The sequence below is a fragment of the Chionomys nivalis genome, chromosome 2 (genome assembly GCF_950005125.1).
Source record: "Chionomys nivalis chromosome 2, mChiNiv1.1, whole genome shotgun sequence".
Taxonomy (NCBI): Eukaryota; Metazoa; Chordata; class Mammalia; order Rodentia; family Cricetidae; genus Chionomys; species Chionomys nivalis.
This window is the reverse complement of record NC_080087.1, coordinates 14,957,121-14,975,494: the sequence shown is the minus strand read 5'-3', so window position 1 is coordinate 14,975,494 and position 18,374 is coordinate 14,957,121. Positions and strand designations below refer to the sequence as shown.

The following is an 18,374-nucleotide window of genomic DNA, read 5'->3' as shown; positions in this document are numbered from 1 at the left end:
CACTTTAAAGAAGTTGCTCTGTTAGCACAGGGTCCTCTTTTCTAAGCTCTCTTTCATGTACTGTGCTCTGGTTTTCCTCTGTTCGTCTTCTGTACTGTGGATCAAATCCAAAGTTTTGCATTTTCTACACAAGTCCCCGATGACTAAGACACACCCCTCAGTCCAAATAGATTGCTTTTATCCTTTGAGACATGGTCTTACTATGTAGCCTTGGCTGGCTTCAGCTAACTAGACCTTAGTCTGGCCTTGAACTAGAGGCAATCCTCCTACCTCAGCCTCTCCAGTGCTAGGATTACAAGCATGCCCCACCACAGCCAGGCAGGTCTGAATAGATTTTTATTTCTATTTTCTGGGTGGGTCTTTATGAAGAAGATGCAAGCTTTTGTTTCTTTCCTAGGGAAATGATGAGCGGGTGGCTTTTTTTTTTTTTTCCTAATGTACCATAATGCAGTGCTGAGAGACCAGAATCTCTGTACGTCAGATGGGAGGTTGGCTCTCTGTCCTCTTGTTTCTTGTGCCTCAGAGACCCCAATCTGGTCTTCCACATACATTTCTTCATTACAAGAACCTTCTATGTCACAAATACTAAGCAAAACAAAACACAAGAAGTCCATTTTTGCTCCATTGTTGAAACAAAGTAACATTGAAGAATTTGCAGCGAGCCTTTCGTGAAGCACTAATCTACTCTGCCATTGCTGGGGGTCTCCTGTCCATGGGGGCTGCTGCAAATGCCACATTGCCTTTGGCGGGGGTCTCTGTCTGTAGGGACCGCTGCAAACACCACAGTACTGTTGGGGGTGTCTCCTGCCCACGGGGGCTGCTCCAGACATCACACTGCCATTGGGTGGGGGAGTCTCCTGTCTACGGGGGCTGCTCCAAACATTTTTGCAGAATTAGAAGCAATCCATTGTGTCTGTGAGGAAGACACACCCTGCTTGTCCAGTCTCTCGAGATGTGGAAACCCAGCGTAAGCCATACAAGAGCCCACTCACAGTGCACCAGGCTCTCATTACTCTACTTGAGGCATTTCCTGTTTCTGATCCCAGGCCTTCCAGAACCCTTCCCCAGAGCCGGTTTGCCTGACTGCTTTCTCCTGGTACATTACTACACAGTAAATGGCTGATTTCATATAATTAAGGAAGCTATTCATGGAGACTAAGTAGATGCCAGGGGCTGCATAAAAACAGATGTAGGGGAGACATGTTTGTATTGAGGGTGCAGTTGTGTTTTACTTTTATGAATGTTTCTCACTTACGAAGAAAAATATGGGAACACCAGGAAACAATGCTGTGCAATGCGTTTTTAAAAGAGCCCATGCAGTCTGGTTTAACTTTATATTAGAAAGTTGCCACTTTTAAGACCTTGAGAATTCCCAAAGGTCCATATATATATATATAGTAAGTTGCATATAAAGCCTATTTATAATTTTGGGAAATTTTATAGTTAAACTCTAAAAATGTTAATATTTTTCAAACGTGTACCTGCTATAGGCCAGGGGCATGAACAAAGGACTTGTATGTTTGTAATGATGCTTCCCAATAACCCCATGATATCCAGGCTTATAGTAGATGCCTACAATGCCGGAAACATGTGAGGTGGGGGCAGGAGGATATCAAGTTCAAGAGCTCCCTGAGGTGCAGAATGAGCTCAAGTCCCACCTGGTCAGCTTAGCGAGACCCTATCTGAATGAAAATACTGAAAGGTCTGAGGATGTCGCTCAGTGGCAGAGTGCTTGCATAGGGCACGAGACGCCTTAGATTCAACGCCAGGTACACACATGTGCACACACACATACACATGCACACAAGACAGTCCTCATTGGTACTTGTCCTACTTCGTACATGAGAAAAATGAAACCGTGGGAAGGTCAAGTCCTTGGCCCTAGGTCAGACAGCTGAAAGGAATGGAGTGACATTTCCGCAGCTCAGTTTGACCCCAAGCTCATCTTGGTGGCCTTGTGCTGCTGTATTGCCTTTCTACAAATGCCAAGAACAGCTTCCTTAATGAATTATTCTCTGTGCAGGTAAGGGCAGCCTCCACATCGTAGAGTCCCAAGCATTTGTTTTGGTTAGCACTATGTCTTTCTTGAGTCTCCTCTTCCACAGAGTAGCTGAATGCAAGCCGACCAATGTCCTCTTGTTTTCCAGAATGCTCTTATCATCTCTAGCATCTGAAACAGAGCTTCAGGCCTCTCAGGCTGGCCTCAAGCTCACTATATAGCTGACAATGACCTTTAATGTCTGATCTTCCTGCCTCTTCCTCCTGCGTGCTTAGATTACAAGCTCGGCTCTCCATGCCTTGTTTATACTGTACTGGGCATTGAACCCCAGGATTTCTGCAGTCTAGGCAAGCTCTTTACCAGCTGGGCCCCGCCCACAGCCTACCTCATGTTCATTCTCAGGATTTGATTCCCTCTTTCCACTCCATAGGGACACCAACCGGTTCCCTTTTATCTGATGGCAGCCACAGGGTACAACTCATGGCGGAGCACATGCTTAGCGGGCTGAGACCCTGGTTTTGACTCTTGGCACTGCAAAGTGAAACAAATGAATAAACAGAAGATAAATAAAGACTGTGTAGTCTTGGGTTAGTCAGAAAACAAAAGAAGAAAATACCAGGAGGCAACGGTGTTTTAACACGCAACAGAATTTCCATTTTCCCTTTGATTCGGGCTCTGGTATAAAATGGTAGTCCGCACAGCATCCCTGAGGCCTTTCTCGCCATGCCGAGACACACCTCTTCTGACAGAGCATGGCATGAGGCTATTAACATCAGAGCCATATGTAAGCCATCAAGGCTTGGATGGCTCTGGCCCCCAAGGGTGGGCTTCTTTGTTTTCCTCGTGGCTGGCAGAACACTAAGTATGTAGGTATTGGCTCCCTCACCTCAGCTCCCAGCAGTAGTCTAGAGAAGGAGCAGATCTCCACGAATGCTGCTCTAGACCAGAGCTTTCTCCAAGGCAGGAGCTGTGCCTTGCTGTTCCTGAGGGTCTTGCTCTGGGCCTGGCTCTTGAGTACATACCAAGAAGGTAGCAAATAAAAGCCAACAGGAACGTGAGCTGCTTACGCACACGGAAGGAGCCAGGGTTTCTGGCTTCCAACCTTATACTGTTTTTGTAAAAATATAACATTTTGGAACCTGTGGGCCAAACTTTTAGTAAAGAATGTACAACTGAGGAAGCCTCCAGGAAAGATTTCCTTCTACAAATAAATTAAAAACATGACTATAGCAGTAGTTATTTCCTGGAGTTTTAAATGGCTGGAACTTTCAGGAGACCCCCAACAGACCTTTCTCTAAAGTCTAGAACCCTAAACAGGAACCAAGCTGGGGTGCATATATAGTCCAGACCACCGTACTCAATGATGTACTTGGGGGAATGAATCCTTGAACAATTTAAACTTGACGTGTTCTAGTAAAACAACTACACCAAGCCAGACCTCACGATGCACATCTGTAATCTCAATATTCAGGAGGCCAAGATGGGAAGGATGCAGCAAGTTCCAGGCCAGCCTGGGCTAGGTAGTTACTTCTAGGCCAGCTTCGCCTACAGAGTGAGACCAGAAGAGCTGAGTGCAAGGTAGTTAATGTCAGTGTCATCCTCAGCTATGTAGACAGTTCAGAGCCAATCTGGTCCATGGGAAATTCTGACTCAAAAAAAAAAATGAATGAATGAATGAATGAATGAATAAAAATAAAAGACTAAGCCTTAGTTCATTTTCTTCCCATCATCATCGTCTCAGGAGGCAAAGAAGGAAAACATGTCTTGCTATCCATCTGGCAGACGGTGGTTTTGAGCAATCAATATTACTCGAGAGACTAGGCCTAAGGATGAAGCAGTGAAAAAGAAATGAAGCTGTGATAACTGGAAGGCAAGGAGTGGAACCTGCCTCACTGGCGTTGCAACTCCGCGATGGGACTTGGTGTCAAAGAGCAGCTGCCAACACCCAGAGGTTTCTAGGCAGCAGGTGAGCTGTACAAACACAACACAGACGGAGGCGGTGGAAGGGTCAGGTCTGGAGTGATGGCCCTGAGCCTTGGGCTGGGTGCTGAGGAGGAATTTGCTGGCCTAGTGTTTTCCGTGCCGAATAAAAGAACATTGGGAATCCTAATGTCTTCGGGGTATTAATTCCTTTGTTGGTTGACTGCAGGAGAAATTAATGAAGATGCATGTGTAAGCTTGGAGATTAGCCCAGAGAGCTGGAATGCTACAAACCTCACCTCCTAGGGCCTCCTGTTTGTGATCCCTCTGCAAGCCTTACCAGGAGGCACCTCTCCAGCTCCCAATTGGAGTGTCTTCTGTGTGCATTAGCTGTCTGGATGTCTGGGTAGCTCTTTAATGACCCAGACTCTGAGATGAGAAATAGAAATGTTGAAGAGGGACCCAGCCTTAAGCTTTTGGTTCTCAGAGGCATCTGCCAGCTATGATGCTCCAAGATAGCCGGAGAAATGATGTCTCCACCAACTACATCCAATAAAGCTCTGGCCTGGGAATAGAGATATAAGGAAGAAATTAATTTAAAAGAAAAAAAAAAACCAACAGTTGTAGTGAGACTGCTGTTCAGGGCATTTCAAAAGAAAGCCATGTTGTTCTGTGGGTACACACCAAGAGCTCATTTTCAGGGCTGGGACCAAGGTGAGGGAACTGAGATCCGGGCAGGAAGAGATTACACGGTTGCCATTCTGGCTTTTGTCCTGTGACTCCTAATTGGGCCTTGTGGATGGGAATGGGGACACAAGAATGGGGAAAACAACATTTGGGGTTATTAAAACATGATCCTTAGGGTTAGTCCTGAGGCTGTGGGTTTTTTTTTTTTCTTAATAGAGAAGAAAAAAGGGGCTGTTCTGGTGTCATGTGCTTATAACCTCAGCACTTGGGAGAGAGAGGGAGGAGAATTAGAAGTTCAAAGCTAGCCTTGGCTACATAGTAAGTTTCAGACCTTGCTTCGAACAAACAAGCAGAAAATTGGAGAATACATCATGTACCCCCCCCCATCTCACTTTACTGCCACTTGGAAAAGAGAGAAGGAGTAGGAGACTGGTAGGGATCCTGAATTGTCAGAAGGCATATAGAGGTGGGACCAGAACTTGGAGGAACTCAGGAATATGGGGCTTGCACAGACCACACGGACAGAAGAACACCTCACAACTGCAGAGGCAGAGAGAAGTGTCTACCATCCAAGGAACACCAAGGGCCAGCTGAAACTACAAGCGGCCAAGGGCCATCACACTCTAGCTGCCAGGGCTGTGCAGCACCGTGGTCCTGTTGGTAGCTGTAACTTGCTCTGGAAGTCCTAGCAGACAGTACGGTCTACTAACTGTAAACAGACTGGCCAAGTTCAGTTCAGTATTGGGAAAATGACAGTTGTATTTCTAGGCCCATTCTCATAATTTGTATTAAACTTGGGCTTTGTTCTTGAGTTTTCCTGACAAGGCTAACCCGTGTCACCTTTTGATTCACAGGACCCTTGTGCACAGTCTGGTGACTTGTCTCTCTCCATCTGGGAATTCCCCAGGTTGATGTCTACTCAGGCACCATTTGCCTCAGGCAAATGTGTCTTAGAAGGATCTGGAGCCATTCACATACATAGTTCTGGTTTGGTTAAGCTAGCGGAAACTGGCTTGAGCCAGGATTTAGACCAACCTAGGAAGCAGGTGCATAAAATAATAACATACACTTCGCAGAGGAATGAAATAATTCTCAGGGCAAGGTCACACAGGGAAGGGAGTCACTGAGATTACCTTGGGCAGAGTCAGTCTCAGGATCTGTCTGTCTGTCTGTCCTCTGGATACGGAAGTCCTTCAACAACTAGCACTCATAGCTTCTGAGTGGCTCTGAGATTCCTGTGGTCAGCTTCCTGCCTTTGGTTCTCTAGGGGATTGTCAGTTTTTCAATTAAAACACCGATAGTCCCCAGCCTACAAGTTCCCAGCTAAAGCTTGAAGCTGCTTATTTCATAATTTCTAAAGGAGGCATGGAGGATGGACCCAAGAAGGCCAAAGATGGCTTGTCAATCTAGCCTTGGGCCAGATCATCATAAGCATCTACAGCCAAGTTAATTAACATCCATGTAGTCACAGTGATAATTAACATGGAATCTCAGCTGTCTTTTTTCCTTTGAGACGGAGTTTCACATAGACCAGGCTAACCTTAAACTTTCTGGGTAGCCAAAAATGACCCTGAATTCCTGATCCTCCCGCCTCTGCCTCCTGAGTGCTGAGAGTATAGGATTGTACTCCCAGTGCCTACTTTATGCAGAGCTGGGGATTGAACCCAGGACGTCATGCATCCTCAGCAAGCAGTCTACCTACTGAACTACAGCCTCAGCCCCTACTACTGCTTCTGTGCTGATAATAATATTGGATGGAGATGGGCTTGGTATCTCGTGCCTTTAATCCCAGCACTTGAGAGGCAGAGGCAGGCAGATCTCTGTGAGTTCGAGGCTAGCATGGTCTACAGAGTGAGTTCCAAGACAGCCAGCAAGAAGTCTTAGGTGAAGAAGAGACTTGGGGTTGTGGGGTTGTGGGGTTGTGGAGTTGTGGGGTTACTCTGACCTCCAGTCTTCTATTTCTTCAATTGTACAATTTACTTATTCTTAGCACAGGCTGGTAAGGCCCTCAGGCTAGCAGTGAGCCATTTGTCCTCTATACTGGGTGCCCCCTACACACTCCCAAGATCCTTCTGTAATCACCTGGTGCCATCCCCTCCTTGTAACTGGGAAGGAGAACTTCTCCCATAGGACCTCCCTCCCCTCTGGGTGAACTTGGCCCATCGTCAGTGCCCCATCAGGTGAGCAGGACTGGAGTGCAGCTTCTGAGTGGCACTGGCTGCTTGTCAGGACCCCTAGGAACATGAGTGTGAGTGGTGGCATTTCTTAGTGAGATTTCAGGTCCAGCAAGGGTTTGTCTTCAATCAATAGTGTCCTTTCTGGCTAGGGATGTGGCTCAGTGGTAGAATGCATGCTGTGCTGAGTGACTCCATCCATAGCACCTAAAGAAATAAAAATCACAGAAGGGTTCTTCTTGTTGTGGAAAGCTCTACTTGTGTTGAGTGTGGTGGTATAAGGTCCCAAGCAGCTCAGGAGGCTGAGACTGAAGCCAACCAGTTGGAAGCCAGCCTCCATTACAGAGTGAAACCCAGTTTCTTTAAAACAAAACAAAACAAAACCCAGTAAAGCAAAGAAAGAAAAACTGTATTTTGATGAATTTTGGGCTGGAGATGTAGTTCAGTTGAGTAGAGTACTTGACTAGGAGACGGGAGCGCTGGGCGCTGTCCCTGCTGGTGGTGCAGGGATACTATGCACATACATCCCTCCCTCATATGACAGGCATGTCAGCACACAGGAGGGTAGTAGAGTACACAGAAGCAGGAGAATCGGGCATTCAAGGCCATCTTTGGTGACATAATGAGTTTAAAGCCAACCGGGGCTACCTGAGATCCTGTTTTAGGGAAAGGAAAATAGTGGGTATCTAATCCTATCACTTGGAGTGTAGATGCAGGAGGATCAGAAGTTCATGGCCATCTTCAGCTATACTGGTGACTTAGAGGTCAGCCTGGGCTACATGACACGCCAACTTGAAGAACCAAACCAAATCAAATGTAATCAACAAGACAAAGCTTTCAACTATATTTTCTAGAAGCTTAGGCTGTTTGATGGCTTCTTTGGCGCCACTACTGACTGAGTGTGGGATGAAAAGAGGGGAGAGAAGCAGCCCCTGGTCCTGAGTGTTGGCTTCGTCTCTTCCAGAGCAGCTCATTTGTTCAAAGTGGGTTGTCTGCCTTTGGTAGGTGATTTCCATTGGGGAAATGTTTGCCAAGATGCTTGTTCTAAAACCAGCTGGAAATCTTTTTTTTTTTTTTTTTTTTAATTATTATTTTTGAGACAGGGTTTCTCCATAGCTTTTTTGGTTCCTGTCCTGGAACTAGCTCTTGTAGATCAGGCTGGCCTTGAACTCACAGAGATCCGCCTGCCTCTGCCTCCTGAGAGCTGGGATTAAAGGCGCGCGCCACCACGGCTCCACCTGGAAATCTTAATAAACATACAAGCATAGCAGCAACTTGCATTCTGGGAGCTTAGGTAAAGGTGGGAATGAAATCATTGGGGAGACATAAGGAGTTAGCTGTCAACTACATTTTCTTCCTTTTTCTCTTTAAAACTCTCTACCTGTTTCTTTTTTTTGAATTTTATTCATGTATTTGAGTTCTCTGTCTTCACGCACAGGAGGAGAGGGCCTCAGATCCCATTATAGATGGTTGTGAGTCACCATGTGGGCTCCGGGAATTGAACTCAGAACCCCTGGAAGGGCAGCCAAGTGCTCTTAACTGTTGAGCCATCTCTCCAACCTCCTTAGTTACTGTTCTATTGCTGTGAGACACTCTGACCAAGGCAACTTATAAAAGAAACATTAAATTGGAGGCTTGCTTAGTTTCAGAGGGTGAGTCCATGACCATTCATGCCCGGGAGTAGACAGGCATGGTGCTACAGCAGCAGCTGAGGGCGTTACATCCTGATCAGAGAGAGAGAGAGAGAGAACCACCAGCTGGGAATGGCGTGTGTCACTTCCAGTGATACACATTTCCTCCAACACACCTCCTAATCCTGCCAGAGAGTTCCACCAATTGTGGGCTGAACATTCAAATGCGTGCATGCATGCATGCATGCATTGGGGCCATTCAAACCACCATACTGTTGGTTACACAGCATGATACAATCTTACCTTTCAGCCAGTCCCATAGAAAAGTAAGTATTTCACTTAAAAGTCTCCATTAGAGTATTAGTTTTTGTGGCTTACATAAGATTATAATTGGAAGCTGGGCATGGTGGCACACGCCTTTAATCCTAGCACTCCAGAGGCAGAGGCAGGTGGATCTCTGAGTTCAGGCCAGGCTGTCTACAGAGCAAGCTCTGGATAGCCAGGGCTACACAGAGAAACCCTGTCTTGAAAAAAAAACCAAACCAAACCAAAACAAAGATGCTTCCTCCCAAAGATCCCATTCGTACACTAGATGGCCCCATGCCAACAACACTCAACTTCAATAGCAACTCCACTGATCTTTGTGGGTGAGCAGAAATCTGTTTCCCTCCCTTGCTGTCAGCATCCAGAAATGTGCACAAACTCCAGAACTTCCACCAACAAAAAGAAGCAACATTTCTACAGTGGAAAGCCTGAATGGCTACGTATGGGGGCCGAGTGGGAATGACAGATCTTAAGAGAGCACTGGGAGGGAGTCAGAGGGATTTGAGGTGAGGTCAACCAGAGAAAGCTTCCAGGAAGTGCAAATCCAAGCTCCACTGGACCTACAAATTGGAAGAGAAGGCCTCAGAGCTGAAAAGGAAAAGTTAGCCAGAGTTCACTAGAGGAAAAGAAGTGATTGTGTGTGTCTGTGTATGGATATATATGTAAAAGGTAATATTCCCTGCATCAAAACTCAATACCTGGGCTGCGAGTGTAGATCAGCATATATATATATATATTTTTTAAGAATGGCTTATGGCTGTGGGCCAGCTAGTCCAATAATGGCTGGCTGCCAATAGAAGGTTCAAGAATCCAGCAGTTTAGTCCATGAAGCTGGATGCTTGAGCTGGTTTTCAGTATACGCTGGATTTCAGAAGAAGTAGCTCTAACACCAGGGAAGGAAGCGCAAGCTTCCTTCTTCCATGTCCGTTATAAAGGCTGCCAGTAGGTGTGGCCCAGAATAAAGGTGTGTCTTCACATCTCAAACGATCGGGATTAAAAGTGGGTCTTCCCGCTTCAACTGATTTAATTAAGAAAAAATTTCTCACAGGTGTGCCCACCCACTTGGGTTTTGGGTAATTCCAGACATGATCAAGCTGAAAGCTGAGAACAGACATCACTGATGGGGTGCTCACACGGAGTCAGCTGACATTTCACTTCAAGCTTGTGTGTTCAGCGTGTCTTGGGATGGGGGCTGTGACCAGGTGGTGAGCCAGCTTTGATGTACGGTGCTGTCCCAGGTATTCAGTGGTTTGTTTTTCAGACATGGTCTCCTGTACCCCAGACTGGCTTGGGATCCTATATAGCTGAAGTTAACCTTAAGCTTCTCAATTCCACCTACCTCACCTCCCAAATGTTGAGATGAGGAGTGTGTATTACATCTGGTATATGAGATGCTGGGAATCAGACTGAAGCCTTCATACATGCTAGGCAGACCCCACCAGCTGGGCTACACTCCCAGCCCAGGTATTAAGACTGGGTTTTGAGGCAGACAATGTTAACTTTTACATATTAAAATTGATTTATTTGGCTAATTTAATACATTATTAGAAATGTAATAAACTTAATATGAGTTCCCTTCATTTAGGTAATCATTGGTATAGGTAACCTTTTCTAAGATTTCACTTTGGAGAGTGGAAAATCCTAGTCAGTCTGTCAATGCAGGCTCTCTGTATCTGGACAGCCTAAAAGCCAGACTGATGAATGCATGGGTAATTCATACTTCTCCATTCAGAGCCTCCTTATGAAGTCACTGATACACTCTTATAATCCCAGCACTCTGAAGGCAGAGGCAAGAGGATCGTGACTGCAAGTCCAGACTGGGCTACATACTGAGTTCTAGGTCAGCCTAGGCTACCCAGTGAGGCTCTGTCTCAAGAATTCAAAACCAAACAACAAAAAGCTCTGCCCACCTACAACTTAAGAATGACATGCTTTTTCCTGGGGCTACTGAGGTCTGCTGGTTCTTTCAGATGCCTGGGGATGTTTTCCAGTCAGGGATGGGATAGGGATGGTCCTGGCCCTGGCTAGAAATGATTCTCTGTGGTACTAATAAGGTTTAAAATTGGACTCTGAGCCAGGAATGGCCTAGAGCCTCAGGTGTGTTTAACCTGTAGCCTTCAGGCTACGTGTTCCCCAGAATAGCTATGAACGTAGCCTAATACAAATCATAAATGTATTTGAATCATTGTGAGCTTTTTTAAATAAATGGTTGTATAGTTTCTGAGCATGGAGCTTGTGGAAGAAGACAGTGTTGTGTCACACTGTCCAGGCCTACCTGGGACAAATCACGGGCCTTTCTTCATGTGTGGTGATACCAAAAGGTACTTCTATTTTCAGTAGCCTATGAAAGATGTATAAATGAGATTCTAGTGTCCTGTCAGCTGGGAGAGAAGCCGCTAAAATAAGTACCACAGAACAAAAAGAGAACCCTTCACCGTGCACTAATTCACAAACACCTGGCCATACTGCCCAACTACACACCATACATGCACACACAAGTATTCTGCAGGCAAAGGAAGGCAAAACAGACTTGGGGCTAAATCAGCTTCTTTGGGACACCAACCAAGCCTTCATCTTTTTTTCTTGTAGGAATTGGAAAGAAACGGAGTCAAGAGACCCATCCAGGCACCCAAGTGGCCAGGAGAGGTCCATTTGCACTTAGCCACTGATCATCAGAAGGGAGAGGCTGCCCTCCACAAATCTCAACTCCTGAAGAATCAACTTCATCCATTGGCAGAGATGCTCAGCTGTGCCCGACACATGGCTGGGTTGGAGGACTGCAGCTGTTGCCCACTTTCTAAGTCCTGGGGTGTATCATGAATAATAAAATCCCAGAGACAGACATTGGGGTTCAAGCTGAAGAACAGAAAAGCAAAGCAACCAACCACTAAGAGAGACCTTTAACCTTTACCAAATCTTCACATAGAAAGGGCGGGATCCTGTCTCCAAGAATCCTCAGAATCCACACTTCTGTGAGTTCCTGTCTCTTCCCCTTCATTTTCATTCCTCTCTCCACCCAGCCATATCGCTTCTGTCTCCACCTCACTAGTGCTGGGATTAAAGCGTGTGACTCCTATGTATCGGGATTAAAGGTGTGAGTCACCACCACCTGGATCTGTTTCTGGACTGATCTTGTGTAGCCCAGGGTAGCCTTGAACTCACAGAGATCCATCTGCCTTTGTCTCCTGAGTCCTGGGATTAAAGGTGTAATCCACCACTGCCTGTCCTCTAGTGGCCTAGCTTTACATTCTGCTCTTCAGTTAAGCTTTATTTATTAAAATACAAATAAAATATCACTACACTGGGGTCCTGGAAGAGAGGCTGCATGCTAGCCTGTGAGTGTTGTTAGCATCAAGAGGTGGAAAAGCACTTGAAAATTGATTGATTGATGAGTATGTGTGCATGTGTGTGGAGGCCTGGGAACTTTCTGGAGTTGCTCTCTCCCTCTGCCATATGAGTCTTGGGGATTGAATTCTGGCTGTCAGGTTTGGCAGAAATCACCTCTACCCATGGAACCACCTCATCTGCCCTTAATAGGAGGAGCCATCAGAGGGGATCCTGGTGTCTTCTATAAACAGGCTATCAGATTACATCTGAGTTCCTAGGAGAATTCAGCTCAGGCATTTTCTAAGGGATTACCACTGTGTGTGTGTGTGTGTGTGTGTGTGTGTGTGTGAATTCAACTCAGTCATTTTCTATGGGATTACCACTGTGTATGTGTGTGTGTGAAGGAATTCAACTCAGTCATTTTCTATGGGATTACCACTGTGTGTGTCCCTTATGCATTGGTAATGCTTGTTCTGAGGCCAAGGGTTTACATGGCAAACAGACATTTCAGGTGCAGTGAAAGGAAGGAATGGGATGAAAAGCCTGTCCCTCGACCTTCCAGAAGTGAGAAAAGGGTTGTACGGAAGCTCTTGGCCCTGGAGTTGAGGGAAGGATCATTTGTTTATGCTATTGGCTCAGTGTCCTGTGATCAGAAAGTCCAACAAAGTACTGAGCAGCGACCGGAAGCTTTTTTTTTTTTTAATTTCCCTCCTCCCTCTGTGTTCTACCTCTTCTCTCCCCATTCCTCTCAAAAGAGTCTTGCTAATGTAGCCCAGGCTGGCTACATTTTACTCTCTATCCACCTGTCTCAAGTACTTGGATTATGGGTGTGTACCTCTGTGCTTGACCTCAACTTGAACAGGTTAGGAACACAATTCATTCTGCAAATTTTTAAAAGTACATCCTGTGTATCAGAAATTGTTCTGAGTTATTGGAGATAAGAGAGTGCATTGGCACTGACTCCTTCCCTAGGATCTGTAAGTTAAGCATAACGGGCCAGACGGTGGTGGTGGTGCACGCCTTTAATCCCAGCACTCGGGAGGCAGAGGAAGGCAGATCTCTGGGAGTTTGAGGCCAGCCTGGTCTACAAGAGCTAGTTCCGGGACAGGCACCAAAGCTACAGAGAAACCCTGCCTCGAAAAACCAAGAAAAAAAAAAAGTTAAGCATAACGGGCCTGTAAGAGAAGATGCCAGAATGGCTGGATTAGCGAGCAAAGGTCATGTAATCGAGTGGCTTGGATACCTTGATGACTGTGAATGAGAAAGGTGCTCAGGAAAGCGGGCCAGGCTTTTTAAATCTTCATGCTGTCCTTCCCTCTGCCAACATGGAGGTTGTCACTGAGAGCAGATGGTCTTGCTTTTGTTCTACGAGCAAGCTGGTGAGCTGATGGTAAAGATAACACAGCATCAGTACCACTTCCCAGTTCTCTCTCCTCCTTGGCCCTTTTCTCTGTGCTCACCTCCCTTCATTTTTCTCTATTTCTCTTCATTTCACAGTATCTATCTAGGGCCCAGCAGTCAGGTGTTGGCTAGACATAATTTCTGCATGCCTGTTACTCCCTAAGTATCCAAGTTCAACTCTGTCCTGAGCACTGGTGTGGTCCAGTTTCCCACTAGTCTCCCAAGTAGATGCTTCTTGAATGTACCCTCCAACTGGCAGCTGATTGGCACTTAAACCCTTTTGCGGGAATGGCCTTTGTTGATGAATTAAGATGAAGTTCTTCACATCTGTATGTCCATGTGCAGCTGACTTTTGCATGCTTCTCTGTCTTTATCTCCTGTCATTCTGAACTGAGTCCCCTCCTGCAGACTGTCCTAGCTGTTTCTCCCACACTGGAAAGCCTCAGGGTCCTCTATCTGGAGAGATCCACTTCTCAGCCAGTCACCCAGGACTCAGCTCAAATGTCATTGTTCCAACAGGGCCCCCTCTAGCCCAGGAGTTCTGAGGACACTCATCTGCTGAGTCCTGGCACCTGCTAGCTCTATTTTCTCCTGGTTTTCCTTCTTACTAGGAAGTTCTCATGACTGGACGCCTCCTTGAAATCAGAAACTCAGAACTTCCTCTTTCTTTCTTTCTTTCTTTCTTTCTTTCTTTCTTTCTTTCTTTCTTTCTTTCTTTCTTTCTTTCTTTCTTTCTTTCTTTCTTTCTTTCTTTCTTTCTTTCTTTCTTTTGGATTGATTAATGTATGGCTGCAGGCCAGAAGAGGGCACCAGACCTCATTACAGATGGCTGTAAATCACCATGTAGTTGCTGGAAATTGAACTCAGGACCTTTGGAAGAGCAGGCAATGCTCTTAACCTCTGAGCCATCTCTCCAAGCCCTGGCTCCTCTCTCTTTATTGAGCCCAGATTCATATGTATGAGATTGGGCCCAGACTCTGGTTATGTGGTGTGGTTGTCAGTCTTTACTCTTAGTGCTAACTAGATTTAGAATCTTCTAGAAGACCCAGTTTGCTTTTTTGTTTGTTTGTTTTGTTTTTGGGTTTTTTGTTGTTGTTGTTTTTTGTTTTTCAAGGCAGGGTTTCTCTATAGCTTTGGAGCCTGTCCTGGAACTAGCTCTTGTAGAACAGGTTGACCTCGAACTCACAAAGATCCACCTGTCTCTGCCTCCTGAGTGCTGGGATTAAAGGCGTGCACCACTACCGCCCGTCAAGAAGACCCACGTCTATGTGTGTTTGTGAAGGCATTTCCAGAGAGGCTAAGGGTTTCAAGACCCATCTTACCATGGCACCATCCCACCGACAGGGGGCCAAACAAGCTGGAAGGCAGCCATCATTTCTAGCTCTCTGTTTCCTGGTTTGCTGAGATGTGAACAGTTTCCCAGTTACACTGCTCATCCATGAGCAGGTCCTCTGTGCCCCAGCTTTCTCTTCGACCAATAAGGTGCCTTAGGCTGGCAAGGCAACATATCTTTACATTGTTAAATAAATGCAGCATAAACAAATGTAACACATCTTTGCTTAGTTGAAGTAATTCTCCATAACACTATGTTTATTGTGTGTGTGGTACGTATACATAGTGAACCCACAGAACTTATGATTGTAGACCTCGGGTTAGGGTGGTACTCTCTGCTCTTCTTCATGTGGGGGTCATCCGGCTCTCTCCCCAGCTCCCTTCACATTTAAATAAAAATAAAAATTGTGTGTGTGTGTGTGTGTGTGTGTGTGTGAGTGTTTTGCCTTTACGTATGCCTGGTGTTCTCTGAGGTCAGAGGAGGGAGTTGGATTCCCAGAATCTGGAGTTATAAGTGATTGTGACCTCCTATGTGGATGTTGGGAATGGAAACCTGGCTTCTCTGCAAGAGTGTTCTTAGGCCGGGCGGTGGTGGCGCACGCCTTTAATCCCAGCACTTGGGAGGCGAGGCAGGCGGATCTCTGTGAGTTCGAGACCAGCCTACAGACCAGGTCTACAGAGCTAGGTCCAGGACAGGCTCCAAAACCACAGAGAAACCCTGTCTCGAAAAACCAAAAAAAAAAAAAAAAAAAAAAAACCAAAACAACAACAAAAAAAAGAGTGTTCTTAGTCACCCAGGCGTCGCTCCGCTCGCAAGTGCGTGCGCACACACGCACACTCCCCTTCCCATTTAGTTCCATGTTCATTTGCTGTGAAGATCCTCTGCAGCTAGTCTTGCATTGGCGCCTATATTTTGGGGGACCATAGTAACAAAGCAGCCGTGACTCCCCCCCCCCCAAGATCAAGCCTGTTGACTGTTGATGTTCCCTTACAGGAGTGGATGGAGAGGGTCTTTGGCCCCTCGCTTGAGATTCCAGCCACTCTCTCCAGCACCCTCCCGAGAGTGAACTGTCTTCAGAATTGCCAGATTATGTAGGCTGAGAAAGGTTCACTAAGGGGGGTTCCAAATACACAGCTACGAGTAGTCCATGCAGGGGTAAGACTATTTGGGGGTCCCCCACACTCACCCATGCTCTGTAAGTAAGCCCAGTAAACTCGGTTCCCCAAGTTGGACTTCGATGGAATTCTATTTCGGTTTGTGGTGCTGTAAGGAGTAGAGAGACTTCTCCCTGGGGAAAGGTTTTCTTCCACACATCGACCACATCAGTATCCCTTACCTCTCCTCCCTGAGGGGGAGACTTCGGGTCACCGGGGGATGATGGTGGTCCCAGACTGCCAGGTACCTTCCTCTCACGTGGGCTCTCCAGCTCACGCAGGTTTACTAATTAAAGCCCTGCAAGTCCCAAGCCCTGTAGGACTCTGGGTGGCCCAACTCAACACTGCCCTCCCCCTTTCAGCTGTCACACCCATCATCTCTCCGAAGGGAAGAAGATGGGTGTGCTACCGCGAAGTCCTTTGCTTCTGACTTCTGGGTTGGGCCCGAGGGAACGTCTTGGCTGCACACTCTGGGGGGGAAGGGGCAGGATCGCGCGTGCTTCGCAGTTTGCGGTCTGAGCCACAGCGACTGGCTGGCTCGGCGGACTCCAAGTTGTGAGTTGTTTTTGGTTACTGGGGACATAATGTGTGGATGGAACCAGACCAGCAGGCAAAGGGGTCCCGGCTAGGGGTGGGAGTGGGGGCGTGTTCCTGAGGGGCGGGGCGTGTCATGGGCGTATCCAGGCAGGGCGGGGCGGGCCGAGCAGCGCGTAGAAAGGTGTGGCCGCGGATCTGGCCTCGCTGGAGCTGTGCGGAGCTGGGGCAGCCTTGACCTTCCTAGGCTCAGCGAGCTGAGAACAAAGTGAAGGAGAAAACTTCCTCGAGTGCGCTCGGTGTCCCCGCGGGGCCTCGCTCAGAGGCGCAGAGCGGGGCTCAAGAGGGACTTGGACCGAGGTAAGGGCGACGCAAGCGGGGACCCGGGCGAGGGCGCCGCTGCGCGGCCGGGGCGTCTCGCGTGGGTTCCCTGCCCCGGGGCGTCCCGCAGAACTGCTCTAGCCTTCGCCAATGGGCCAGGCTCGCCCTTTCTCTGCCCCGGCTTTGGCGGCGATCAGGGGCGTGTTGGGGACACTTTACTCCAGGCGGCTGGCAGCTCTCAGCGCCTTTGCGTTCTCTCGCATCCAGCCTGGCTATGGGAGTGATCCCTTTCCAAAGGACTCCGAAGCGACGTCCTGCCCCGCCCCCACGCGCGGCGCGGCTACATAGGATCCAGCTGTGGTGCCATCCAGGTTTGAAGGTGATGGCGCCGTTCATCCCCATCAGTGCCCAACTCTTTGCGCCCAAAGGAGAAGGGCGCAGCGGGGAGCAGGTGAACGTCCCCGGCTTGTCTATCCGGGAGGGGACCGAAGATCGCTCGCCCTGCGACCACCCAGACTAGCGTGGCTCCCCGTCGGCCGCGGTGCCAAGTTTCTGTGAAAGCCGACAACATTGTGTCCCTGATGGATCGTATTTACCACAAACAGTTCAGAAAGAAAAGGGCCCATTCTTCCAGCAGCAAAGTGTGCGAGTAGGATTCCGCGAGGGGTTTTTATCTCCGAGACCGGAAACTTAATATGGACGCGCTTTCATTGCTCTCCTTACTTTAAAAAAAAATGAAAAATAGGGTAACTTTATATTATGGGTGGGGAAGCTGCTTGATCGCGAAGATAATTCCATTCAGGGTTGGTTTTCCTGCTGTTGGTTCTCCGCAGGCCGCTAGCTAGGTGACATTCCCAGGCAGCCTTGGTGTGCTACAAGTATACACTCCCGGTGCGAAAGTCCGAGGTTCCCTTCTGGGGGCAATTCACACCTATCTTCTGTTTCCCAAATTCCGCCGCGGTCCTCATTTGACAGATAACACCTGACGCCTCCAATTCAAGATTGAAAATACACTGTCTCTAAGAGCTTTTTTGAAATGCCTTCCAACTTTCTTACAGGTGCAGATCACGTGTTGGGCGTAAAGAGTACCACCTGCTCTTAGGTTTGTGTGGCTGATACTGCCTGAGTGCACGTGACCGTTTGAGCTACTTTCCCTGATATTCTCTCTCCCTTTTCTCTCTCTTCCCTTTCTCTTTCTTTAATCTTTAAATTGTAGTTTTAGCCAGGCATGGTGGTGCGCTCATTTAATACCAGTAGACCTGAGTTCGAGGCCGTAAAAGGCTACATAGTGAAACCTTGTTTCAAGTCCTTCTCCAAAAACAGTGTTGGGGGGAAGGGGAGCAACTGGAGAGGTTGGCACGGTGGTTAAGAGTACACATGCTGTTCTTGCAGAGGACCCGAGTTCCATTCTTAGGACAGCTCACAACTGCCTGTAACTCAAGCTCTAGATGACCTGATATCCCTCTATCCCTCTGAACTCCTCCTCCCCCTCCTATACACACACACACACACACACACACACACACTTAAAAAAGGAAAATGGTTTTTAAAGAAGCTTATCTTGTCAAA

At 47.3% G+C, this 18,374-nt stretch overlaps 1 protein-coding gene across 4 annotated transcripts in view; it reads left to right on the top strand.

Moving 5' to 3' along the window:
* Positions 1-18,374, top strand: part of Tiam2 (TIAM Rac1 associated GEF 2) — a 237,636-nt gene that overhangs the window by 10,098 nt on the left and 209,164 nt on the right. For 2 of the 4 annotated variants that reach the window (XM_057758936.1, XM_057758956.1), the window contains exon 2: positions 11,325-11,707. The gene's annotated coding sequence lies outside the window, so the exon portion shown is untranslated. Of the gene's footprint in view, positions 1-9,853; positions 9,974-11,324; positions 11,708-16,810; positions 16,845-18,374 lie in introns of those variants that run through there. The other 2 variants (XM_057758943.1, XM_057758950.1) reach the window with 2 other exon arrangements.